The sequence below is a fragment of the Anomalospiza imberbis genome, chromosome 8, assembly GCF_031753505.1.
Source record: "Anomalospiza imberbis isolate Cuckoo-Finch-1a 21T00152 chromosome 8, ASM3175350v1, whole genome shotgun sequence".
NCBI classification, from domain to species: Eukaryota; Metazoa; Chordata; class Aves; order Passeriformes; family Viduidae; genus Anomalospiza; species Anomalospiza imberbis.
Genome location: NC_089688.1, coordinates 13,100,953 through 13,127,940, shown reverse-complemented (window position 1 = coordinate 13,127,940; position 26,988 = coordinate 13,100,953). Strand labels below are relative to the sequence as shown.

Below are 26,988 nucleotides of genomic sequence, written 5' to 3'. Positions count from 1 at the left end.
ATGGCCCTTAAAATTGCGAGCAATTATCACTGAATTGTTCAAGCTCTGCAGAGAGAGGGACTAGATTGTTTCAGAGAGCTATACTTTTTTTCTGTCTCCCTTCTTTTTTCATCTAAGCCTTAACAGGCTGGTTTAAAGGGAAACTTTTCTGGTGGGTTAACTAAACCTCATCTTTTAACACCATCACCTCTGTCTCCTGCTGGGAAAAATAGGGTAACTACCCTTTGAACTGGAGCATACTTGGTATTTTTTCTGCAGCTTTAAATTGAATTAAGAGATGGAGTATGTCTATGTGGGATGGGAAAGAAAGGTAAAAAAGAGAAATCACAAATTTTTCAAATGCCAGAAATATTGCATGAAGGAAGCATTATGAATGAGAGATAGTTAAAATTATTTTGCTAAGTCCCCCCCTTCCCCTTTTACCCCTCTCTTGTTATCGGCATGGAGTCAGGGAATATCTAATCTCCTTTCACTTACCCACATTCTTTCTGACACCTTTCACTTACCCATATATGTTGTGTTCCCCATGGAGTTTTTCATCTTGTTGTAAAAATGACACTTTCAGGGATATGACTGTAGAGGCAGAAATGTTGATTACCTAGCATTAATCATTTCTGGAAATACCAGTCTCTAAAGATGCTAGTCCTCTGGGGTGCATATAATATGCATGGAGAGGAACAGACTGATAGTGTGTGTGGGACAGTACATATTTACTCTTGGCCTTTTTGGCATTGATTTATCCTGTTGTGGTCACATTTTAAAAATATTGTTGACTTCCCATCCTAGTTAATTAACTGAAGAAGTCATCCTCTTTTGGTGTTGCTCTCCACTGGTTTCATTAATATGTAATGAAATTTCCCTTTGTGCCTTTATTGTCAATGTTCGAGAGCATATCTGCAGGAAAGGGTTTATACCATCAGTCTGGAATCCCACTTCCCTCTCAGCTGCTTTTCTCCATATTGATGGCATACAGGATAAACAGAACAAGTTAATTTGTAATCTTAGATAGAAAATGATAGCTGCACTGTTTCTGTCATTGAGCACTCTGCCAGTTTAAACAGCTGATTAGTCAGCTTCTGTGGAATCGATCTGAATCAGTTCCACCTGCGTGCACCCACCAGGAGCCACTTTATTGTAAATCAATCATTCTGAAAACATCTCACAAAGGGGCCAGTCCTCACTAACAAGCCATCAATTTAAACTGTCTCTCTGGAGAACTCTAGAAATTAGAAGTGCAACATTTATTCTAAAATTATGGAGAAGTTGTTTCGGTTTTATATTGTTGTGATTTTTTTTCCTCTTTTAAATGATAGCCTGTAATATTTGGTGATGGTGGTGGTTTTCTACCTTTTTTACCTTTATTTTACTCCTGTGAATTGGGTCACTTCTCAGACATCCCAAAAGTGCAGGTACTTTCTCATCGAAAAGAACAATAGGTTTGGAATTTTAACAACAATGGATGGAATGGATGGCCTTTATTACTAGAAGGCAACATTAACAGTAACTCAGAGACTTTATATCCTGCCCTTGTGCCCCTTGGGTGTTAAGATCGATCCCCAGAGTCAAAGAAGTTCTCCTTATTCTTTGACATGATGAATTGCTAAATTTTGCCTGTGCAGAGAGTGGGTCTTCCAGCTGGCAGTGGTTGGAGAATCTGCCCCAGGGGAAAGATACAGATATATGACTTGGTCTCCAAACCCTTCCTTTAAGACACTTCATACTACCCTAAATAAAAGAGAGTGGAGAAGGTATATTCTACCTTTTTTTTTTCTTTATTGGCCTGTCTAGGCATTTCACTTATGTCAACAAAAAAGCTGTGAGAATCATGTTTTCCGGTTGTGTAGAATCTCCAGAGTCTTATTCAGCTTGAGAAAAAAATATGGCAGCACTCAGTTTGCAAGGTGTAGAGCAAAATATTGCGTGTGATGTTACGCTGTGTAATTACACGCTGCCACCTGATTGCATTGTCAACACTGTCTCTGATTACAAGGTAATTGCTTAGTTACTAGTTTTGATGCAAAGCCTTTCAGAGACTTGTGTGTTAAACAAGTGTCCCACTCTTGAAAATGCAGTCAAAATAGTTCAGTGAGGGCTCATGTGATTGTACGGAAAGTAATTTTTCACTTGGGTTACACTGGGCCTGATCTATCTCTGCTTAACCCCAGCTGAAATCCTCTCATCTATCATCCCGTTTGTTTTAGGATACTCTGGTGAGATGTCTCTTTTCAAATAGTGTAGGTATTCACAGCAAGTTCAGAGCTTCAGCTTCTCTCCTTTTGCAAGGAGAAATGTGAAAGACTAAAATGTTGATGGTTAAGGACTCAATTGGCCACTCACAAAGCAGAAGTGCTTTCCTGACATGTGTGGTAACAGCCTGGTTTGCAGAGAGATGAACATGAGAGGATGACCACCACAATCCAGCCTTTGTTCTGCAAAATGCTGTTTTGAGGTGGATAATGGAAGAGGGCATTAAGAAGCAGATCCCTCATGGTGGGACAAGTGTTTTTATCAAGCCAGTGTCCACCCTTACATAGCTGGCTCGGTTGTAAACACATACCCACCTCTTTTAAATGAGGCTTCTGCTGCTTGTCTGACTTCTGATGCCATGTTCATGTAGAACTGGTCCAGCTGCTTGCTGAGTCTCTGAAGGTGCTTAAATTACTTCCTCTATTATGACAGGCTTGTGCTATGTAACCAAGATGACCACTTTTGGCCAACTCACATTTTTCACACAAGTAATAGTTTTGTCAGTGTTGGCTATGATTTCTACTTAATTTATTTTGTACCATCTGATCACAACAAAATCCCTGGCTTATTTGTCTTTGTGATATTCATAATGACAGGCTTTGAGCTAAGCATGAGTACCAGATAGAAAATGTGCAAGAATGGCTGTGGTTTCCTGGAAGAGGAATTATTTCAATCTGGGGAAGAAAAAAATAGGAAAATAATTATCTTGCACTTGTTTAGGAAAATCATTTATTTAATCACCATGTATTTATTTTCTAGTATATCTTCATCCCAGTTCCATGAATCACTTTCAGGGTGTGGATCGTTCCTTCTACCTTGTCCGCCTGTGACTGCTGAAAAATTCCCATGAGCTAGCAAACTATAAATGCATTCAATATATGCCTCGATGACCATAGCAGTGAATTTTTCCACCTTTGAATCAGGAAAATGTGTTGCATCACATTACCCAGAAAAGTCTGTATTATCCAGAAAGCAAACATAGTTACAGAAAATGTAAGTTAAATCATATATGCATCATCACTACTTAAAATGAAAAGAAATTAGTTACTTGTTAGAGAAACTTGTAATTACTAGAAGGATGATATTTCTTTAAATACCTAATTATGGTACTGTGATTATTTGTGAAAATGTCTTCATATGAAGTCTGAGAATTAAATAGCTCTACTGTATACTAAAAATACAACTTAACTGCTATTCTGCCTCCTGAGATGATATTGCACTATGGACATCTGGTTAGTGGCTAGGATCCCCAGGCTCTACAACAATAAAAATAATAGCACATTAATACCTATGATTATTTTTTTTTTCAGCTCACAAATTAATAATATAAATAATCCCAAATTCTGAGTCTCTGATACAGTTGCCTATTATCTGGTTCTGAGTTCTGTGACCTGTCTGCTGGAAGTTTTGGCCTTACTTACAGATTTGGATTTTTACTGCTATTTTAATATGACAGTCCTGGTGATTTTACATTGTTGGTAGTCAGCAAGAATGTTCTGCCTTGATATTACTGGACTGAATGCTGTACAACCAGAGGGTATAATATAATTTTTAATATATATATAATATATAATTTTTAAAATAAAGTATCATTTTTTTAGTTGATAACCACTATTTCTAGACTACTTAAACTCAAAGATGAAGAAAAGTCAAAACATGGTTACGTTGATTATTTCATTTTAGTATCACAGAATACTGATTTAATATAAACTACAGCTTTAATGCCCTGTGTTGGTTTTTAGAGCCTGGTTTTTGGCAGCAGGGGGACCACAGAGGTGGCTCCTGTGGGAAGCTGCTGGAAGCTTCCACCATGTCCAGCAGAGCAAATCCCTGAGGGCTCTGAAGATGAATGTACTGCTGGCCAAAGCTGGGCCAATTAGAGAGGTTGGTAATGCTTCTGTGATAACGTATTGGAGGAGAAAATAAAACAAAGGGCACACAGTTATCTCCTAGCCAGAGAAGGTGCGAACATGTGAGGGAAACAACATGGAGACACTTAGGTCTGTGTAGAAGGTGCTCCAGGTGCCAGAGTCGAGCTTCCTCTGCAGCCCCTGGTGCAGACCATGGTGAAGCAACTGTGCCTCCGCAGCCCCTGGGGATGCGCGGGGCTGCAGAGATCCACCCGCAGCCCCTGGGGATCCACCCGCAGCCCCTGGGGAAGGTGCCCATGCTGGAGCAGGTGGGTGCCTGGCTGTGATCCAGAGGGGACCCAGTGGAGACAGAGCCCTGCTTCCAGGCTGGAGCAGCCTTTCCTTGGAGGACTGCACCCCGAGGAAAGAGAGAGACTCACGTTGCAGCAGGTGTGGTAGAACTGCTGCTCGTGAGACTGGAACCATGCTGGAGAAGTTCATGGAGAACTGTCTCTCATGGGAGGGACCCTATGGCCTCACAGGGGAAGGACTCCTCTCCTGGAGCAGCAGAAGAAAATCTCAGTGATGAACTGACCAAACTCCCATGCCCTGTCTCCCTGTGCTGTCGGTGGGAAGGAGGGAGGGGTTGAGGGAAGTTGGGTTGGTGTTTTTAAGGGCTTATTTTACTTCTCATTATCCTTCTCTGATTTTGTCAGCAGTAAACTCACTTGGTACTTCTAAGTTGAGCCTGTTTTGCCCTTGGAGTGTTTTTTCCTGGCCCTTATCTCAACTCGCGTACCTTTTGTTTAATTTTTCTCTCCTCTGCCCAGCTGTGCCAGGGGAAGGTGAGCAAGCAACTTTCATGGGTGCCTGGTGTTTGGCCAGTGTCAAACCATGACATGCCCATATTAAACTGATACCAAATAGTAAATGATGAAGCTGAAAATATAATGAAAATTGCAACTTCTATGTAGTAGGAAAAATATTTTAATAGACAGAGATCAAATCATTAGGTTATTGAGAGAAGTTGTTGTTTTCTGTAAGCACCTGGCTCGTAGTAGCTGCTTTTGAAAAATCTGAATTGCAAGATCTCTCTAGAGGCTCTCCTGACCCTCCTGGCTGTCTTGCCTTCTGTGTTCCAGTGCCTTTCAGGATGAAATGGGACAATTCAACACAGAGTAATATGCAGAGCTATCAATCTTCCCTTCCCCATCAAATTGTTGATGCATTATGGACCTTTTTTCATACTTTTCATCAGGAAACATGTAAGAAGGTGACTAGCAAATACAGAATAATGTGTGTGATGGGGCAGTGTGGTTTTACTGAGCATAACAAGTTGTATTTTTGCTGGAACACTAGTATCCCTCTCTGGGCTGTGCATGCTGGCAGTCTGCAAGACTCTGTAATTATCTCCTGAGATGTTAGTCCCCTGGCATGAGAAGTTGACTTCCCTCATATAAAAGAAAGCTCTGGGCACATCCACCATTTCAGCAGATTCCAGAGTATGGAAGAACTACAGTAACCAAGAAAAAAAACCTCAGAAGTGCTAGGAGTTGAATTGCAGGAACAGCAAAATTATTAGCATGATGACAGCTTGTGCACAAGGGATCAAAGGGCATGAAAAATGGAAACAGATCCATCAGTTGTTGCCAAAAGGAGCCAGAGTAGAAAAGCAAAAATTTCTTGCTGTATTTAGTGTTGTAGATGTCGGCGAACCCAATGGGAAGAATGATGATGTCTGACTTATTTCAGAAGGCTGAATGATTTCTTTATTATAATTATGCTATGATACATTAATATACTATATAAAAGAGGATACTAAAAACTACATGCTACTCTCTCTAACTATCATATCTAACTCCCTCACAACTCGTGACCTTGTTCTCCAGAGTCCAGACACAGGTGGATCTCATTGGCCATCAGGCCCAAACAATCCACTGTGATCCAACCAGGCATTCGCTCTAGGTAAACAATCTCCAAACACATTCCACAAGAGAAAAACAAGGAGCAGAAATAGAAATTGTTTTCTCTTTCACTTCTCTCTGTGCACCTTTATAAAAATCCTGAGAGAGAGAGAAATGTGCTTGCCACAATTTAGTACACAATGTGTGTATTGTGTATGTTCCCTTCATTGGCTTGCTTAAATTTCGTATTTAAAAAATACACTTCAGTAAGACAGTGTTTTACTGAAAACTGCCATAATTTTAATCCATGCTGAAGCATGGATTATTTTTTCCTAGTCCATCAGCAGTTAAAACACTTTCTATTGTAGCTCTTCTACACTCTTACTGTATATGTAGCATAGCTTTGAAAATGTCTTCATTATATGCCATTTGGGGCTTCATATTTATGAGTTTGCAGTATCAGTTGTGCTCAGTTGCAAGCAAAATAAACTATTTAAAAAGCCAATTCTGCAATCTTGACTTGGGAACTGGGAAAAACAGTTTCCTTTTGAAACTGTATTTTACCCTGTAAGTAAAAGTTGAGAATTGGCAGAAATTTCCATAGCTAAGTTGAAGCAATTATTTAGTCCAAGGTCTGAAACACAACATATTTCAAAATAGTAAGCATTGTGTGTAAACTAAAAAGGATGGTGCTTCAGTCACTATGGTATTTCATACCCACTGTGGTATTCAGTGGAGCTACAATAATAAAAAGCATTTACATGTATTTATATCAGTCAGGTGAACAGATCAAATTCTGGATACATGTGTGAGGTGAGCAAATCCTGATCTGTTACTTTAGCTTAAGTATTTAGTACTCCATTGATTTAAACTGAATTTCTGTGGACTTAGCTGGTGTAACTGAGATCACATTCAGCAAAAAAAAGTGAAGTAAAACTCAGCTTGATGTGCATGATGATCTAAATTACACTAGTTGATCATCTGTTGTAGGCACACAGAGTGTGGTAATTGGGGTGGGGCTGTGGCCCAGCCTCATCCCCAGTGGGCACAGCTGTGAGAAGCAGGTGAGCAGCATTGACAGCAATGAGCCATGGAGTGCCCAGGTGCACTGAGCAACCACCAAAGGGAACAGAGGGCACACAGGTGCACTGCATGGACATGAGGGTATAAAAGGCTGGGCTGAAGAACAAGAAGGGCAGATGCCTGAAGCGGTGTGGTGTTATTCTATATGGGCTGAAGCTTTCTGACATTATATGGTCACACTGTGTATGCTGGCCATCTGTACTGCAGCATGTGCTGTAGCATATGCTGCAACAATCTATAATGTCCTTTTTTTAACCAACATTTGATAAACTGGTCAATACTATTTGTTTCCAGACATGTTTTGACTGAGACCACCGTTTGGCATATGTAGCCTTTTATTCTGGGCTGTATTTTAACAAATTTGACTCAAGTAGGCCCCTTCTATCTCCTTTTGGCTCTGTATTCCAGTAGTTTTCTGTTATTTAGACACACAAATTCAGAATTTGGACTGAATTTAAAGGGTATCAAGAACTAAAGAAGATAGGATAAAGATGATAGGGAAGGTAATAAGATAAAAAGACTTTAAAATGGGTTTCACTTTAAAAAGGCATCAAATGGTATCCTTAGAAGCTCTTCTGTCATCCTTTGCTTGTACTAGAAAGCAGGATATAATGTTTATTTAAGATGGTGACTCTCATTGATTAGCTTATTTGAAAAGAGTTTGTTTTTTCCCAGATCTTAGCCAGTATTTTTTTGGATGAGATGGACTGCTTGCTAAACAAAACAAATAGCAAAGAAAGAGAACTGTCATGGAAGGCTTTGTATTTTTGTTGCTTGCTGATATTATAGCATTGTTGGCTGAATGCAGAGGTGTGTGTAAAGAGGAACAATGCTTTGCTTAGGCATCCAGTCCAACACAGAACTCTGCAAAAGACTACTCCATTAATTACAAAATATATCGGCCTCACTAGCAAGAGTAACAAGACTGATCAATCCTCCTCAGCAATGAAAAATCAGACAGTCTAAAATGTTAGTGTGGCAAAAATGCATAGTTTGGGACCTAAGAAGTGCAATGACAATAACAGTAAAAATCCCCATTTATGGGGCACTTTATCAAACAAACGTCTAAGGGCACCACGCAATAAAAACATAATAAAATGAAATCAAACAGAACTGTGGGCTTGACTGAAGGGAAATCATTGATCCTTTTTCCTAAAAGCATAATGAAAAACAGAACTTTCATCTCTTGAGGTCTAACATAAAAGTTCGAAACCTGTGTCAGATGTGCAGTACCAACATTCTGAAGATGATTTCTTTCCTTGCTGATTCCAGATTTGTTCTGGCAGGGCACAGAATAGGATGCCTAAAACACTAGATTGAAATTCATTTAGAGTGTGCTTACCACCTTCTAGTACAAAAGCTTATTCAAGGATTATAGAAAAATGACTTAAATTTGAGGAAAAGTACAAGAGATTAGCGGATATAATCTCTGATCTTTTGTTTATTGTCTCTCCTTTTTTGCTATGCCAACATCTGTCTTGTTTCAGACTCATGGAAGTAGCTCTTCTGTGTGACTGTACCAAGTTGCAAACCAGTTCTGGTCTTTTTCCTGCTTTCCCTGTCTCAAGTATCTTTCTGTTGATGCTGTGACTCCCATCCTGCATCCAGCTGCATGATGCAATCATGTCTGTAAATGCTTTTTTTTCTACCCTCTCAGACTCCTCTTGGCAGATAGTCGAGGTGGAGATGCTTAAATATAGAAAATGTCATCTCTAATGACTCATTCCACTGCCCACACTAATTTCCATGCTCAGTGTGATGTCTATGTCAACTATCAAGTCCAACAAATAATAATAAGCTCAATAAAGCTTTTCATCAATATACTTTTCCTGACATTACCCACTCATTGATATTTCTCCCATGTTTGCTTGAACAATCTGTTACCTCCAGTCATCTTTACTTGCATGAACCCAGACACTGTGTAGAGAAGTTGCCAGGCAAACAAAGGTGTCTGTAAAGTCTTCACCATTAAGAAGCTTCACCAAACTGATAAGCCCAAACTGCATTACCTCTTTTGTGTGAATTCTGTCTGAGTAGCACAGTTCAATGCTAGAAACTATTCAGTAGATTTAGAAAACAGACAACTATCCAGGCAAACAGTGCTTATGCCAGCTGAGAGTCCAGAAAAAGAAGCTGCTGGTCGGTGCAAGGAGTATGTTCTTTTGTGAAGCGAGATAAAGCAAACTTACAGAAAAGGATAAAATGCCTTAATTTCTCCAAACTTGAAAATAAATTTCACTTCTTTGTACATTAGTATTTGTACTCTTTGTACATTTGCAAAGGAGCAAATCTCTATTATTAAAGGTAATGAATAAACTTGCTTTCTTTTCCTTATCCAGAAAATTTAATCTCAAAATTATTAATTTTTTTCCTTGAAACATGTTGTAAAAGACACATTTTGTAAATGCTTGTGCATTTGGACAAGTTCATAATACCCTTCTGTAAAAAAAGTGGTTGAATTTTATCTAATTTGGCATCAATGGAAAACCAGAAAGAAATACATCCCTGCAGGGGTTGCAAACATTCATTGAATTATTAAAGATTCATTACCATTTGTTAAATATTCTTGCTGGAATATTAGTCCCCATCAAGAGGTACTGTGCAATGTGAGTGCAATTTTATTTCTAGATAGATTATAGATAATACAATAGCTTTTCATTACTTTTCTGATCCAAATATGTTAATGCGAACAAACTTTTGTTAATTTCAGTAACCTATTAAGGGAAATTGCTTTTTAGATTTCTGGGCCTGTTCTGTAGTTTTGCTTCATTGCAAAAGTTTTGCAGAGGCTTGTTTAGACTAACTGATAGGGATTACTCAGGACAGGAGGGAGACAAGGTGCACTCAGGTTTTGCTGGGGCAGGATGAGCCTGAAGGAGCAGATCCTGGTCCACCTGCATGTCTCCTTTTGCTCAGCAATGCCAGATCGAGGATACTGATAAGCAACAGTCAGCCTTCATAGGCATAAGGTATCAAGTATTGTAGAGATGATAACTTGCTTTATTTTTTAATTGGCACCAGAAAGAAAAAGCAATTGTTTTCCTGAGGAAAAGAATATATAATTAGTTTCAGTTTTGCAAGGTTTGGCCTGGAGTAGAAACTACTCTAAACTTTCTGTCTTACTTTGCATTATTTTCTTATATGGCTGCAATTACTGTACCTTGTGGCTCCCAGGTTATGACCTTGTAGGACCAAAAAGAAGAAAGGCTGTTTATGCCCCATTGGGTTTGATAAAGTTGTAACAACCTGCAGTGATCCTTTTTGGAGTTCATCCATACACTGCCGTGGAGGTCATACTACTAATCTGACTGGTTGGAGAAAACACCAAAAGTTCTCTCTCCAGAAACAAACAAATATTTTAAAAAATAAGATATTTCATATTTTTCATACTTAGTAGTTACATTTTCAGAGCTGTTTTTATCTCAAGCTTGATATAGACCATGCATGCATGATATGTCCTTTGTCCTTTCCATCAATGACAGCTTAAAGATGAAAGAGTCCAAGCACTTTCTGCCCCAAAATAAACTGTGATGTGTTACAGTTTCAGCAATCTACATTTTGATAATTCTCTGCCTTGAAAAATAGAGGTCCTTTAATGACTGATTTTAATTTAAAAAGCCCCTTCTACTTATAACTTTATTAATGTTCTTTTTAAACACACATTTTTTTGCAGTATAAGATCTTTTTAATGACAATGAAAGATATATACAATGTTTATGATCTGATTTAATGCCATTTTTAAATGGGAAAGTTATTAAAACATGAATCATGTTGTAGCTAATAAAAAATGAGAAGAATCACAGGGGCAAAGGCCTAGGCAGAAAGCTGTGGCTCTTTAATGTAGAAATATTTATTGTGAGATGCTATTAAATGTATCAGAGAGACTGAGCTTTTACTTCTTTACCACGGCCTACACAGCAGATATGAGATTCAAACTCAGTGCACACAGCACACGTAACTCTACATTTGCATTTGAGTCTTGTATCTTGTCAGATAAAAACTGTATCTCGTAGTGCTTCAAGGAATTGAATAAAACAAATTCACTATAAGACAATGAATGAATGCAAACTAGGAAATCGCTATTTGCAGGTGATAAAACCTTTGAAGAGAGGCTTTCTAAGCAGTGGATGCTGTGATACATGGCCCACCTGACAGAGCAGCCAAACCTAGTCTGGGGTTTGAAAGCCGTGGGGACAGGCTCTGGGGCATGTAGGTGAAACAAGAAGGAGACAGGAATGGAAAGCTGAAGTAGCTGGAAGTCCTTTGAACTCTCTCATAATTTCTGTATCTTTGGTTAATATCAGGAGGTTTCACCATATAGACAGTATGCACCAGTAGAGAAGAACCAATAAGGGGGAAGGAGGGATGTGCACCAAGAGAGAAAAGATTTTTTTTATTTTTTCACTCTAGGTCCATCAAAACCTGGCAGTCTGCAGTGATGGAAAAGATGCATAATATGATAAAGCTTGGTAACCAGCATGTGTGATTGAACAAACCAATGAAGAGATAATATTTGAAAGCTTTACAGCTTGGAAAGCTGTTAGCAAGCTGGTGTCCTCTTCATCATTTTTAATTTTACTTTTACTGCCCTTCATTTGCTTTGACGGGTTGATGTTGCCATGGTGCAGTTGAAATTCTCATAAAAGTGCTGTTACCCTTTCAAGATGGCTATTTTTTCCTAGGCTTTATACCACATTTTATAGTTATGTCAGAAGGTGTACTTGGTTTATGAATTCTCCAAGCTCTGAGACTGCTCTAAAAACTCTAGGTTGCAGTTCAGGCTTGCCTTTTAATTTCTGAGATTTAACAACCACTACATCTGTGTATTATTTCTCCGCATAATTAGAAAACTCATTTTAAATGTATCCTTTTGTTAATATGGGTAAAAAAACTTCTGCTTGTCCCTCACCTTTTTCATCTGTAGTTTCTTTAACAACAACAAAAGAAAGCATTTTTTTTTCTGACTAAAAGCTCTGTGGCTCCTTTTTATACTATCTCCCAGTTTTTAAATTATTTACCTGATGTAGGCAAATAATTCTAAAAGCTCTTTCTGTTCCTTGTGAAATGCCATACCCAGTGTTCATAGAGATATTCTCACACTTTCAGTGAAAGTTGATTCATGTCAGATGTGAATTGGTCCCATGATGCTTCTGCAATTACAATTAATTTCCCCTTCACTTGCTCTGTAGCAATTCAAGTAAAATATCTACACAGAGAAACTCTATTCAATGGTGTTGTGAGATAAAGCCATCTTTTCGCAAGATGGTTTTTAAAATGAACATACACATATTGATAAACCTAAAAACCTGTTAGTCATTAAGAACAGTCCTACATGACCCCTACTCAGTGTGAACAACAGAGCAACTTCACAGCTGGAGTGGAACTTTGGGGTGGGAGAGGATGGAAAGAGCCAGAAGGAACTTTTCTTGACTTTACACTAAAGTCCAGAATAATTGTTCAAGAAAGATATGCCTGCTAAGGGCAGCTCATGAGATTTGTTCATTAATTACCTTTTCTGTTGTTTTTTGAAGAAAAAGAGACTTTAACAGGTATTCTGTAGCTGCCTTTCACAGCAATATTGCTGCTAAGGGAAGGAAGGAAAATTTCAGATGCCACTCTGTTAAATTGGTATTTATTGCCTTCAGTAGAATTAGAAGCAAAATCAGAAGCCCTGATTTTTCTGTCTCTTCCAACTAGCCCTCCTGTAGGGTGCTGGGAAAGAGATAAAGCAATGTCATTAAAGGCAGCACGAACTAATACAGAGATGAATGCAAGTTGCACCCAGACAAAACTTTATAAAAAACAGAATTTTTGCTGAAACTTAGTTTTGTCCAATTTCTGGCACTAACAGAAAATTAAATGAGCAAACAATGTTTAAATGTCAAATAAGAGCCAACAGGCAAATAGAACGAAGCACAAAACTGGCATCTTACTACTACAGGTAGTATCAGATGCACCAGCTCCTAGAAGTGCCTTGCTGAAACAATGTGTTGAGACCCAAAACTTGGATATGATTTGATGACTCTTTAGGCAAAACCTAAATAAAATCTCAGATATTTACACCTCAGGACACCTGCACTGTACTTTGTGTAGTCCAGCATTACCAGGAAGAGCCATTATTAAAGCATTTCTCAGCTTTGCTTTTCTTCTGCTTACTTTTTTTACAGCTTGGTGTGCTGTCCAGTGCTGTCATATTTGTATACTGTATTTTTGCATAGCACAAGGACTGTTTCCTCACATGGGACTGACTAATATCCTTAGATAATAGAACTTGGAGGGTTTTTCTGGATTTATTATGCACTGTAGTTTCCCCAAAATTTGAATGATACGTTTAAAACTTGGAATTTAAAAGGAAGCTTGTCTTTTAAAAACAGAACATTAGCAAACTGCTTCTAGGTATGTCAATCATCCAGGTATAGATTTGATAAGGTCATTTCAATAAGAAGCTTTTATTTTCTCCTGCATACACTTGTAATTTAGTGAGGAGTGAAAAGGAAGTGGGAAACAAATGTTCGTGATTTAAAGGTATTATTACAGCATGAAGTGGCTTTTTTTCTCCTAAGTTAATAGGTTTCTTCCTGTCACTCTTGCCAGAGTCTTGTGCTGGTCTATATTGTTATTTTATTTTAGCTGAATGACAGTTTAAATGTCATTTTAATCATGATATGTCCTTAAAAATGTATCATTTTGCTTTGGTCTCTTGTTAAATACTTTCCCCCTTAATTGCCTTTTCATTCAACCAGAAGACTTATAATAGCAACCACAGAACAGCTGAAAAACAATTCATTGTACCAGTCACAGACTCTCATAATAGAGCACCTTAATAAGAGCAAGTTCTGTACTTCTTGAAGGCACAAGATAAATTAGGTTCACAGTCCATTATTTGAACAAGGGTATCTGACTTATGGCAAATCTATCTGAAAGAGTATTGTAGAATTGTATTTTATCTTTAAGAAATGTGTTTTCCAAAAGTAAGATATTTGCTTCTGTTGCAGTAAAGGATTTAAACAGAAGAATTTCTCTCTAATGTTTGTTGAATCATACTAGAATGATGAGGTAGAAGAGAGCCATACATCAAACTACCAGTGTTAAAAACTTAGCATTGTATTTTATTTCAGGAGGGAAGGCTGAGCACAGAATGCCGAATGGTTTTGCCAAGAGCACACTCTCTCTCCCTTATTTACCAAGCTATATATACAATGGAGAAGGTGACAGCACTCTTAAACTTTTTCTACTGCTGAAATTTATGGATGTGCACATTTCCTTTTTCTTTTGTGCAGAACATCACACTGGCAGAGCTGGAGACTGCATTTCTCTAACTCTGTAGAACTGCTATAATATAAAGAAAAGCAAGACACTTGTTCGGTAGATTTTTCTGTAGATGCCTTATCAGTTTGTCCTCTTTGTCAAGCATAGAGCTGAGAATGGGTGAAAAGAGAACTCTACCTTTCTTCCAAAGCCTTATTTTTTTTGGCTTTCGCTTTTCCTCACTGTGTGGTAACAGCTGACAAGTACCACAGGTAGTATTTTCTGTGATGTCCATTTTCTAATGAGGAGTCTTGTAATTTAGGCATTGAAATGACACTGAGAATTCATTTTCTGTGTGCCTGTTAGGCATCATCAAACAACCACTGATGTTAGTGTGACCTGGAAGGGATTCAGACTTATGGTTTAACATCTGAGAAATGCTATAATGAAATGAAATTTCCTTTACAACGTCCTCTGGTTTTGGCTTAAATAATGCAGTCAGATTCAATTTTCTCAGGCAAACATGCATTTCTAATTTTTACCACAATCAAGAGGTCAGCCAATTCTTTATTAATATTTCTTGATCCATGGCTAAATACACAGAAGATACGAGGAAATAATTTACTCTTTGTATAAAACTTCTTAAGGCATAAATGGAAAGGAGATTTACTGTGATTTCTCATCCCATCCTACCAAAACCTTCATTCAACTCCCTCAGTTTCCTTGGGCAGCATGTTGAACTCCTATTCCTGGAGGAGGGGCATTTCACATGGAACAAATAGATGAGGTTTCTGGTTAAAAAATAGTCTTTCTTTTAAGTATGTAACTGACCATTCTTGCTATGTTATCTACTACTGTAATTCTCTTTACAATGTTACTTTCTGAATACTGAGCCAATGGCCAGCGCTCAAAGCACTCAGTCTCCCTGGTCCTAGAGTGGAAGAAGGCATTCTGCAGACTGACTGCACAGCCATTGAGCTAAAGTGGAGACAGGAACAAAACCAAGGTGAGTCAGTTTGCCATGGCTGGAATGGGTCTGCAACAAATAGGGTTTCATGACTGCTAACAAGAGTTGAGTCTGGCCATGCAGTTTCTCCCTGTCATGGATACAGATTGCCTTCCTAACAGGTGGAAATAATGGACTGCTTACATCCTTCTGGTAAAGTAGCTTTGATTTAGAGTAGTGGATACGTGGTGTTGCAGGCATTTACTGTGATTATTGGAAATTCTGTAATAGAAATTAAGTCTGTCAAAACAGGAGGACCAAAAAAAAGGCTTACAGCTTCTTCCTCCAGCAGTTTTGGGTCCATAGCTGGTGGGTACCATTTTCCTCTTTTTCTCTTTCCTAAATACTGGGCCAGATACTGTGCTGCTCTCGCACCTGCTACGCTGTGCTCTCTTTCCTTTGATTTGCAGGCACAGATTTCTGGCCTAAGAATCCCTAAGTGAAATTAGGAGGACTGTGCATCCATGTGTAGTTATTGTTGTCAAAAGACATCTGATATTTAAAACTTTATTTTGTGAAGCCATTTTGGGAACAGACTTCCTGAGTTGTGAACCCTCTTAAATATGCCAGTGTACATTTTCCAAAATGCATGAAATATCTCTGTGAAGATTACAGCTTAATGTCTAGTATTTTGAGATATTCCAATAAGAGTATGACTTTTATTAGACTTTTATTAAAGTTTGCTCTTGATGATAGAGTCTTTCCTTGATGTTCAAATATTAACACACCTGCTTACAAATTTGAGTGTTTACTGTTACCTTTCAAGTAACTCCTTTCTCAGAAGGGATTAAGGGGCCCAATGTTTTAACACAGTTTCATATTGACAATTAAATGGATCTGTGATACGATAGACATGACATAACTTCTGCAACTGAATATTTTACAATAGTAAACATAAAAAAATACACAGTATTGTAATTGGAATAGACTTGATATCATCGCTGGGAAAAAATATTCTCTGGAGAAAAAAGTAGTTAGTGTCAGTTTTCCTTCAAAAACTTAAAAAACAAATCATTCTCTTTGCCATATTAATTATATATACCTTATCTTATGCTTTAATAGCATCCTGTTGACCTCACTTTTTAACCAAAATGTTTTAATTTTCTTAATTCTGGGACAGTAATTTTATTTTCAGCTTTTTCTCTTCAGTTGCTACTGCATTTTGAGGTGTCTGTGCCTGGTTTTATATCCAGGGCTTCTGAAGATTGGAGTTTGGGGATCCTGGGATTGTTTCTTGTGGAGATTTTTCCTTGGAAGAAATTTATCATGAATAGCTGGGTGGATTCTGGTGCAGCTGAAGTGTCAGATACCAAGGCAAATGACATTGCTTAAAAATGATGGCCATGAAATGCAAGTACATTGCAAATCACTCAGCTGCAGAGTCTTGGAATAAAAGCACTACAGGGCTGATGTATGGACTGATGTTGCCATTTAATGTGGTTTCCCAGCAAACCTTTCATAAAATTCATGACTGTAGCTGACCTCTGTTACTGTGTTCCTCTTAGGAAAAAAAAAAAAAAGGCTATAACCCAGCTCTCTACAGCAGTGCACTGAAAAGTGATGTGTGATGTGAAGCAAGGTGAGGGGAATCATGTTCACTTCACCACAGACACTAAAGGTGAGCCTGTAGTCAAGCAGTTGATTAAATGTCACAGCATATTCGACAGTCTTCCAGGCTGACAAGGTTCTATTCTGACCAGCTTCAAACTAAGAGCCTCATTCAAATCACATTTTCTACCAGCTTTACTCTATTGGCTGTGCTGCTTTAAAAATGTTGCCTCTGTAAAGGCAGAATCAGCCATCAGCTGCCAGCAGGTAACACAGAGCTTCTTTGTGTTACAGTTACCACAAAATGCTAGACAAGACACTGTTTATAATCTTTTGTTCCTGTATTAGGTATAGTTATTTGTTTTTTGCTTTATGCAAGGCTGTGAGTGCTGATTTTCCCGGAAATCAGCAATTCTGGCCTGTCCGAGAGTCTTGGCTTCTTGGGTAAAAAATGGAGTACTGCTTTTTGCTTCCACTATAGCTTACAGTCAAGGGATGGCTGCTGATGTATGTTAAGTTGCCACAGCAACTGAAAGTATATGAATGACCCAGCGAGTTGAATTTGAGGGAAAAATCTGGTTGGTTGACATGGTCATGTCTGAGCCACCTCCAGAAAGAGCATAAAGTAGTAGAGGTGGAGGAAAGTGTAATGAAAATGTGAAAAGAGGCAAAGAGTATCTAATCAGAAGGATGATGAGGAATCATTTGTTTTCTTCCTAGCTCTATGTAAAATGGTAAATTAAAATCCACCTCTCATTACGACTTCCCTGTCTTTCAACTTCCCACTACTTCAAAGTACCTCTTTAAATTGTGAGAGCTGAGATGGTGTAGTCTTTCATATATGAGATTGATTCCATATTTTAGGAAATGGAAAATGAACTGTTACTGTAAGTGTGCACTTCTATCACTATTACCAGCTAAAGCAAATTTAGCCCTTCCATTCCCTCAGGTAAAATTAATAAGCAAATGTAGGCACAAGGCTTTTGGCTGCGTGTGAGTCTCTGCCTTTTTTTTGTGAAAACTGTTTGTTGAATGCAAATTGAGGGCACTGTGTGTCCAGATCGCCTGTGTGATCGTGATGCACCACCTATCAGCAGAGCACACCACACTCAATATGCTTCTCCAGGAGAGTGGTGTGTTAGTCATTAAAGGTCTGTGACACAGCTGAGGCAATTGCTTTCTTGTTCCTGCCTCCACTTGTCTCTTCCTGCGTGTTTGTGTGTGTGTGGGTCTGTACCTAAATGAGGGAGGTGCAACTGGAAGAAGAGGCAGGAAAAGGTTCCATGATGATGAGTTAGTGATGCAGGGTTTACCTGTTAGACAATGAGCCCAAAGGTTGTTTCAAATTAGCTAGCAAAACTGTCCTCCCAGCTGGGTTTTCATAGCACGTGGTGGCAACTGCAAGTCAGAGCTTCCACAATTCCACCCAATTTCTTGCCCAAACAAACTGTATGTATAGTAATACAGTGCACTAGTGTAAAAAAATTTACAATATAATTAATTTTTTTTATTCTGGTTCTCTCTGGACTATATAGTCCCTGCCTGTTATTTTATTTACTCCATAGCTATTCTTGTTTTGCAGTTTTTTCCTTTAGATTGTAGCTCTAAGGTCAGTCTAAGGACAAGATGTTCCTTCCAGAGATGAGTTGTGAACAGTAACAAGTAGGCTGTGTAAATGCTTCCCTCTTCTGTGTCATTCTGGAAACCTAGCTTGGGAAAAAAAAACAGCCTCCTTCAACTCAGGATTTAGATCCTAAATTCAGATTTTGAGGTTGACATCACTCCTTTGGTGCCTCCAAGTAAATTACAAAAGAGTAGTTACAAGGTGATCCAAAGCCATGTCTATGGAAGTTGTAGTTCTCCAGGCTGAGATTGATTTTTGTAGCCACTAAAGCATAGAGGACAGTATTGGTTGTTATGTTTTGGTTTTTTTTTCTATTTCACTAGATTATTTTTTCAATAATTCCATGCCTTTTTTTCTCAACATTTAAAATACTGTTTTGATTCAAAAACAGTCTTACACATCTTGCATCATTCTGGAATCATCTGTACATTGCTAGGACATTAATACAAGTGTAAGAAGAAAGGCCACCTTGCTAAGTATTTTCTCCATGAGGGCAGAGGATTTTAACATCCAGATAGAACAACTGATTAATAGAAATGGAAAGAGTACTTGTAGTATCACACTCTGCTCCTCTATCTCTTTCTTCTTCTGGACAATAGAAATGTGCTGGTGGTACTAAACGCCTTCATTCGTAAGTGAGTACAATAAAGACTAGTCTTTAATTATTTCTGGCATATGTCCTTTAAATTCAAAGCCTGTAAATCGCAATGGGCAAAGGGTAATATGTCTTAACAGGTTACACCTCCCAAAGGATTTGTTGATTGACATCAAAATTGTTTCCCCTCCCTCTCTTCTGACTGACAGAATGACAGGTGTGAAGTGATGGCAGTGTGCTGTAATAATGTGTCAAAAGACCTTAAATCAAGACTAATGTGGCTTCAACGATAAGCTCCCGAACGTTTGTATGGCAGAAAATGGAACTGTAGGGCAGATTCATCTTGGGACTATTATATCTTTGCACTTTCTAAAAGTGCTTTTTCGTTAGGGTCCTTGGCTGATTACAGGGCAGAGTTTTTAGGAGTATTTCTTTTTACAAAGCCTCTATAGGGAGAAAATCATTTCTAAGCTTATTGCTATGACAAACTTACATCTAGTGGGCTTTTTTTTCACAGTAACTTTAGTATATATGTAATCCAGAACTTGAAATAGATAAAAAAAAAAATACTTGTTGCAGCAGCTACTGGTGGACACTCCTTTGGACAAAATGCAACATTTATTGCTTGAGGAAACATTAGAAAGGCAGTGAGCATAAATAAGGGTGAATACACAGAGAGACTCTCTCATTTAAGCCACCTCTGATGTGCAGTTTGTGCAGAATTTTCTGACCAAGAGGGAAACTGAGCTTATAGTTGAAAGGATGATAGGTAGCTAAATATTGGTTTTATTATACAAGAATGAATCTTTGCATGCATAAATATAAAAAAGTGAACAAAATAGAACAGAAATTGAAGTCCAGTGAAACAGCCATACAAAAAACTTCAGAGACTCAGCCTAAAGAGTCCAGCAATAGTCTGCAATCTGTCCACAGGGGAAGATGGATCTTTTCTGACCTTCCCAAAGATTCAGATCAGGGCCTAGTTCCTCAGTTTCTGTATTTGAAGGCACTTAAGTGGAGTGCTTAAGGGTAAAAAATGTTAATTTTTGTGTCCAAAACTCAAAAAGCTTTTAAACATTTTTACAATGTCTCTTAAGAGATTTTGCATTTGTTACACATGTTTAGTCAGAATGGTCCAAATTTTAATGAGGGGAAAAATGGAATTCCTGTTGATTAATTATTTTCTTGAGAAATAAATTTTTGTGCATTAAAACTGGAGGGAATTTTAAGATAATCATTAACCAGAGATAATGAATGCTTCATGCTGAAAATTTAGAAAAAAACTCCAGCTGGATTTTAGTAATTTTCTATAAAAGTAAAATATTTTCTGTATTTAAAAATGGAAATATGTATTATTTATATGCATAAACAAATGGGAAAATAGTTTTATGATAGGTACAAGGCATGGATGTAGACACAGATTTTTCCCTTTAAGCTGACTACTCGGAATTTACACAGGTTGCTTAGAATGGATGGAAAACCACCACTATTCCACAAATGGTGCAGGAGCCCAAACTGAAAACTGCTGGCTAGCACAATTCAACTGGAACTGAATAAGCATTACAGTAATACTATGTTGGTGTGAGGAGCATATGAAGGTTAAATTAGAAGTTTTAGAGAATAAACACTAGGCTCAAGTGATTTCTTTGGCCTTGTACCACATTCACTGTAGGTAAGAGATAAACCATGTTGGCAGGACAAATAGGAAAAACTTCCAATAATTCCTCATGACCTATGAGAAAGCAGAGGGTTTAGGTTATCAGCATTCTCTACATAAAATAAAATGAAAATAAAATAATTAAAGATCTTTACTTAATCATTCACCTCTTATTTCATTCTCAGTATGCTCTGGGACAATTAGCCTGGACAAGAGGCACAGGAGGCCAGGACTTTACTGTAGAGAACTCCCAGGAATTTTGTTCTTCCTTGGAGTCAGAATTTTCAGGGGTGTTTTCCAGAAGGTCTATATGGAAATATTTTGCTTAGTTCTCAGCAATATGATGGCAGATACCCAAAAGGAAGGATTTGTATGACAACAGCTGGATTCCTTATGAGAAAAACCCTTACCATCCTACGGTTTCTGGAAATGCTCTGTTGCTGCTCCAACTTCCTGCTTTTGTATTTCTTCCTGCTGAAACATTTTGAAAAAATTAGAATAGAAGGAAAGCCAACTGAGGCAAAAATGAAGTAAGTAAAGTTAAATAAAGAAATAAATTGAAATCATAGACAGTCTCTTCACTTTAAAACTGTAGGTCAGTTTAAGAAAAAAATCAACACCAAAAATTGCTGACTGAAAGCAAAGTGATAGTCCTGACAACTTTGGAGAAACGTGCTCTACCCCTCTGTCAGAGCACAACTGGGAGCTATTTCTGATAGAGGGGAGTCTATGTGCAAAAAGAGAAGAGAACTGATTTCAACCTTTACCCAATAACATGAGTGAAATTTGGTGTGGTCATGGGTCAATGTCTGTGGTCATGGACATAAATTAACACAAAAGTTATGAATTAAACACTAGAAGAATGTAAAATTAAGACTTCATTAAAATTATTGCTTAAATAAGCTGGCTTGAAAGTAAGAGTATTAATAAACATTCTAATTTCTTCAGAAAAAGCCAAACCATTATTACCTCCTCCTTATCCTAAAGCAAGGCCTAATGAGCGAGCTGCCATTGAATGTTTATGAAACAAGAAACATATGTTGCTTGAAATGTGTTCCCTTGATGAAGAGGGCAGCAGCAACAGAGCAGTGTCAATCTCTCTGCAGTCTCCTATCTACAGCTTTAAGATAAATAATTAAAAAAAAACCCAAAAACAAACAAACAAACAAAAACCAACAAAGCAACAAAACACTGGATAATCACTGCAGTTTTCAGTGCATTGTATCTAGATGTACATCGTCTCTTCATGCCTCTGTAAACTTCCCCAGTCCATGGGAATTTTCAGTTTCATGGAAGCAGTCTCCTGGCCCATACACATGGTCTAGGAGAAAAATCTGATTCATAGAACTGATTTTCAAGTTAGGCTTTTCCAATATGCCTACAATCAATAAATAACAAGGCCACCAGCACACAAAATAAAGCACACAAACATGTACTTAGTAATTTACACTATAGACCCTATTCAATGGCAGTACAATGCTAATGGCTGCTATAGAATGTCTTCTTTTCACCATCCAAACTGTTAAAAATGTGGGGTTTGAGACCATTTTCCTTTTCCATTTCTTTCCCTTTATTTGTCTTTTTAACTAAGTCCTTCTAACCATGTTTGTGGAATGGCATTAATAACTGAGAAAATAAATCTGTTACAAAAAATTTGCCTTGCTTTCTACCCAAAGAAGATTTTTTCCCTTTTTTGTTCCTTAGAGGTGAAACTGAGAGCTGGTTATTTTGTTTGATTGTCTGTTTTAATACATAAAGTACTGTGAAAACATACAGTGAAGTCTAAACCCTCCATCCAAGTAGCCATTATAGGAAATGTTTCTGTTGGAAAAGATGGTAACATATGAATATATTCCTAAATCTTATTTTTCCTCTGAAGCATTACTTAACCCTCAGGCAATAAATTTCACTGAACTCAATGAAGTGAGAAATGGAACCTTTTAATAAGGCTTTTAACTACACATCTTAATGAAACTTAAACAAATGGTGTCCCTGCCACTATGTTGGCTGCATGTGTGTTTATGCATGCTATGTAAGAAGAATAAATATTTTTCATATTTAGAGATTTACTGTTCTATGGTAATTTTAAAACAGCACTGGAAAATAAACAGACAATTCTTTCTTTTTAATAATTGCAGCTTGCCAGCTTTCTTCTTTACCTGAGTAATGGCCACCAGGAGGGGCTTCACAGCAGCTTGTTTTGTTCCTAGATCCAGAAAAATATGTGCATTTGCCTACAAGGACAGTGTGCATTTTAAGGTACATTTTTCTTTATTTGACTAATTTGTTTCTTTCTTTCTTTAAAGACAAATCACATCTCTGACCTGTGACACTGACTAACACATGCTGTGTGCTGTGCAAAGGGAAATTTCCTACATCCAAACATTCACTTTGCATAAGTTAAGGCTCTGCATGCTACTCTTGTCGCCACTCTTTTCTAATTTTAGTGAATTTTGCGCTTTATAAAACAGGCTGTTTCAAATATGAATACATCTGTATGTCAAACCCACCCTCTTCCCCACAAATACATATGTGAATATGAATGTCAGGACCCATGCATATGCCTGGTTTCTGCATGAGGCATTCTGCCCATCTGGAGAAGTGATTTGACTTCTCGGTATTGCATTAGACCACTGTCATTAACGACAGAGGTGTCATTTTGATGTGATCTGTGAGGCAGTAGAAGCTTTGAAGATGAAAGCTAGAACAGACATGGATAAATTGTGCTCAGAGTATGCTGCTATTGCACCATTATTGCTGGCAATTATTTCACCAAGTGACACATCTGATACAAAGTCATCCGCCTTGCTATGGAAAGAGACCACAGTTCGCTGGAGCACATGGTAGATCTGTCGATTTCAGAGTGTGAGAAAAAGCTCATTAGCTTTGACCTGATCATTCTGCACCAATCATGAACTCTTTTGCATTGTTTCTCCCCCATTTTCATGTTTTCAGTTGGTTTCCTTTCCTGATCTAGCACTTGTGCTTTTCTGTTTTAATATTTGGCCATTTGCTATCTCTTCTCCACTCCACTTTCTCCAACACATCCTTTCTTAATGATGTGCCAAATATACTTCGTGCTTCTCTTACCCTCTTCCTTAACAATTCTGAAAAATCTCTATTTCTTTGTTGGTCTCATAAAACAGGGGGTTCAGAACTTTCTTTTAATCTGCAGAGCATGTGAAATCTAACTGCTCCAAATAAATAATAGCAGATTCCCTGTAATTTAATTTCAGGTTAACTTTAAACATGGAATAAAGGTTTGCTCCTTCAGCTGTTCATCATGGGCTGAGTTCTTCAGGGGATTCATACTGCAGGGCTAGTAGCAACCCTTCCAATAAACTTTGTGAACAAAAAGCAGGTAAATGAAATCACATTTTTAAGTATGTAGGGTAAGAGGGTAAGATTAAAGGACATATTTTATTATCAGGTTTTTTACCTGACTAGCAAAAAAAAACCCCAAAACTACAGTGTAGCTATATCAAGAAAACAATTACATTGCTGGAGGACTTCCTTTTCATACTAAAGAATTCTGGGCAAATCACTCAAGAGCACAAGTCTAAGGAACAGAGGCATGGAAAATTAGATGTGTCATAGGTTTTGGAGATTCTTCCTATTTCTAAACTGAAAAATAATTTTGTTAAAACAAAAGCTCATGTTCTGTGCTTCAGTTATTATATTTCCCTGGATAGGTGAGCTGTAAAAGAAGGTGGCCTTAAGCCATCCCCCTTACCAAAATGTCTTTCATCACAGTATATCAGAACTGCTCTTCCATAAAGGGATCACAGAATACATGGCATAGATTTATTCCACTTATACTGAAGTGTCTTGCTTATCCAGTTATATTAGTCTCCCTTCACAGACAATCAAGACTCAAAATCATCTTCAAAAGACATTTTTTGTTAAAGAGCTGCTGTTTGCTGGAAAGAACATGGTCTATGTGCTTACTAAGCATGCTAAAGGTATTAATGAAATAAATATTCTCTGTGAGACCTAGACAGGGCAATAGGTCACTCTCCAACAACATGGGCTTTACCAGGGTTCTGCTACTGAGTCTTGGGGATTTAAATCTTCAAAGTCTTACAGACAGTATTATTTTTGCTCTAAATTAATGGTCTTGGTCTAATCCTTATAATTATGTCTTCACAGCATAGCCAAGAGACAGGTGATTTAACTGACTAGAGAGTCTCTGTCCCACTCAGAATAAGCCTCCAGGTCAGAGGTGCATTAATGAGAGAACAGCTGGAGGATGATGAGCTGATCCTGCAGCCTCCAACAGCACTGAATTGACTTCAAGGACTCTATAGAAAATAACTTTCAGCTAATAACTGTACAAATCATCCTGCAGATACAGCTGTTATCAGGACTGCAAGCATTCCTGTTGTTTGTTCTTGGAGGAGCCCATGTGGTTGCATCAAAGCCCAGACCACATGGGCTGGGCACCATGGGCATTTGTACCACTGGGTACAAATTCCCCAGTGGTCACTGGGAAGCACACCACAATATTTTAAGGGTACAGGAATCAAATTTACATCAGTTTCTTCCAGGACTCATGTCGTGTGCCAGCAGAACTGGAAAAGACACTGTTTTATAGAGAGCTTCTCTGATCAGTATTCTTGATGTGTATCCTAGTGGTAGGAAGTAGCAATAATCATAATAATATTAAAACTACCACATACTACAAAGCTAAATGTTAAAGGGGAACATGCTAAGCATGTTCTGTGGCTAGTACCGGGTACTATTTGGAGTAGTAAAGTATGTTATGCATGTTGGGCATGTCATACACTGAACCCTTTCATTCTGAAAGGGATTTCCAAGCATATCTTGGGTATCTTTAGCCAAAGTGGATGAAAAACATAATTTATAACAAGAGTAGGTTTTCCTATTGTTTATAGAGACAGTTTTGATTTCCTAGGTGCAAGCAAAGGGCATAAGGGTAATAACTGACTTGAAGAAAGAATGTGAATTAGAAAGGGCAATAATCTTAGGAGCTTCTCCTGCTGCTGGAAAGCAGTGGGTTTCCTTGTGGCCATAGCAAAGTTTTCAGTGAGATTGGACATATCAAAGCAGGTTACAAAGACCAGACTGCTAATTTCCCTAAAAAACACCCTGCAGATGTTTAAGCACACATTAACAGAACTATTTCTCAAAAGTCCAGCTAGAAAAAATTGAATCAAATGGCTTCAAGGAGTTTCATTGCTTGGTGCCCTGATCTTCCCTGCAAATTCTTTGGGCAGAGTCCAAGTATGAGAAGGACCTGCAAAACCTAGTAATGTATCCTTGCAGAAACTGATCCAACTGCAGGGAAAGAAGAATTCTAAAACAACTGGTAAATGTAAAAGGTATTTCTTTGTCATACTTGCCATTCATACAAATGACTGGATTACCCAGCTACCCAAATTTCTATCCGTGTCCATATCCCCTCAGTAAGCCTCTCCAGCTCAATTGTCACATGAAATAGTCTACACACCTAATCATCTCTTATTTTTCTCTTTCCAGGTTTCCATGTCAGTGTATGGGTATTTAAATAGTTTGATAATTCTCATAACCTACTTGGACTTGATTCTCTAACCTACTGTTTTTCAAGAAGCAGTTCATCAGCGTAGGTGACTGCATGGTAGCCTAGCCTGAAAACTTTCTGGGTTTCCTAAATTCCACTGTCTTGCATATGTTTATTATAACTTCATAGCAACTATGTCCATATACAGAATGATGAAAGGGTGTTTTTTTCATTATCTGACTAGAATATTGCTGAAGAAGCAATGAAGCTTGTGTATTTTGAAGAGACAGAACAGAGATATCTGATCATGTGCAGTGGGGGGATAGGAAATAAATTTTACAGCACCCTTCAGTCTATCAGAAGGAAAATTTATCTTCGAAACCTTCTCTTCCTCAGTGGGAAAATAATATATATGTGCAAATTATGGGTTTTCTTGGCTTCTAGTGTCGCCAGAGTTATCTTTGAAGTAATGGAACAGTCCTGCTTCCATTAATTCCAAACATTAAACAACTATGATATTGGCTTTTAAAGATGCTTTGCATTCAAGCTGTTCACCTGGAGTGAAGAGCTACCTAATTCAGCCTGGATTTTACATCCTACATGTAAAGTCTTTGATCCATGATAAAACCAACATTTGTTGATCAGTTTTGCACTGTATCTTGCAATGAATGCTTTTCAATATATGTATTTTATTTTATCTGATGTCTGAAAAAAGAGTTTACTGGA

General features: G+C 37.9%; 1 long non-coding RNA gene across 1 annotated transcript; it reads left to right on the top strand.

The window, feature by feature from the left end:
- LOC137477957 (uncharacterized) lies at positions 1 to 25,191 on the top strand. The gene is made up of 5 exons (XR_011001304.1): positions 1 to 213; positions 14,203 to 16,956; positions 20,948 to 21,066; positions 22,901 to 23,021; positions 25,111 to 25,191. It is a non-coding gene; the product is annotated as an uncharacterized lncRNA (long non-coding RNA).
- Positions 25,192 to 26,988: the final 1,797 nt, after the last annotated feature.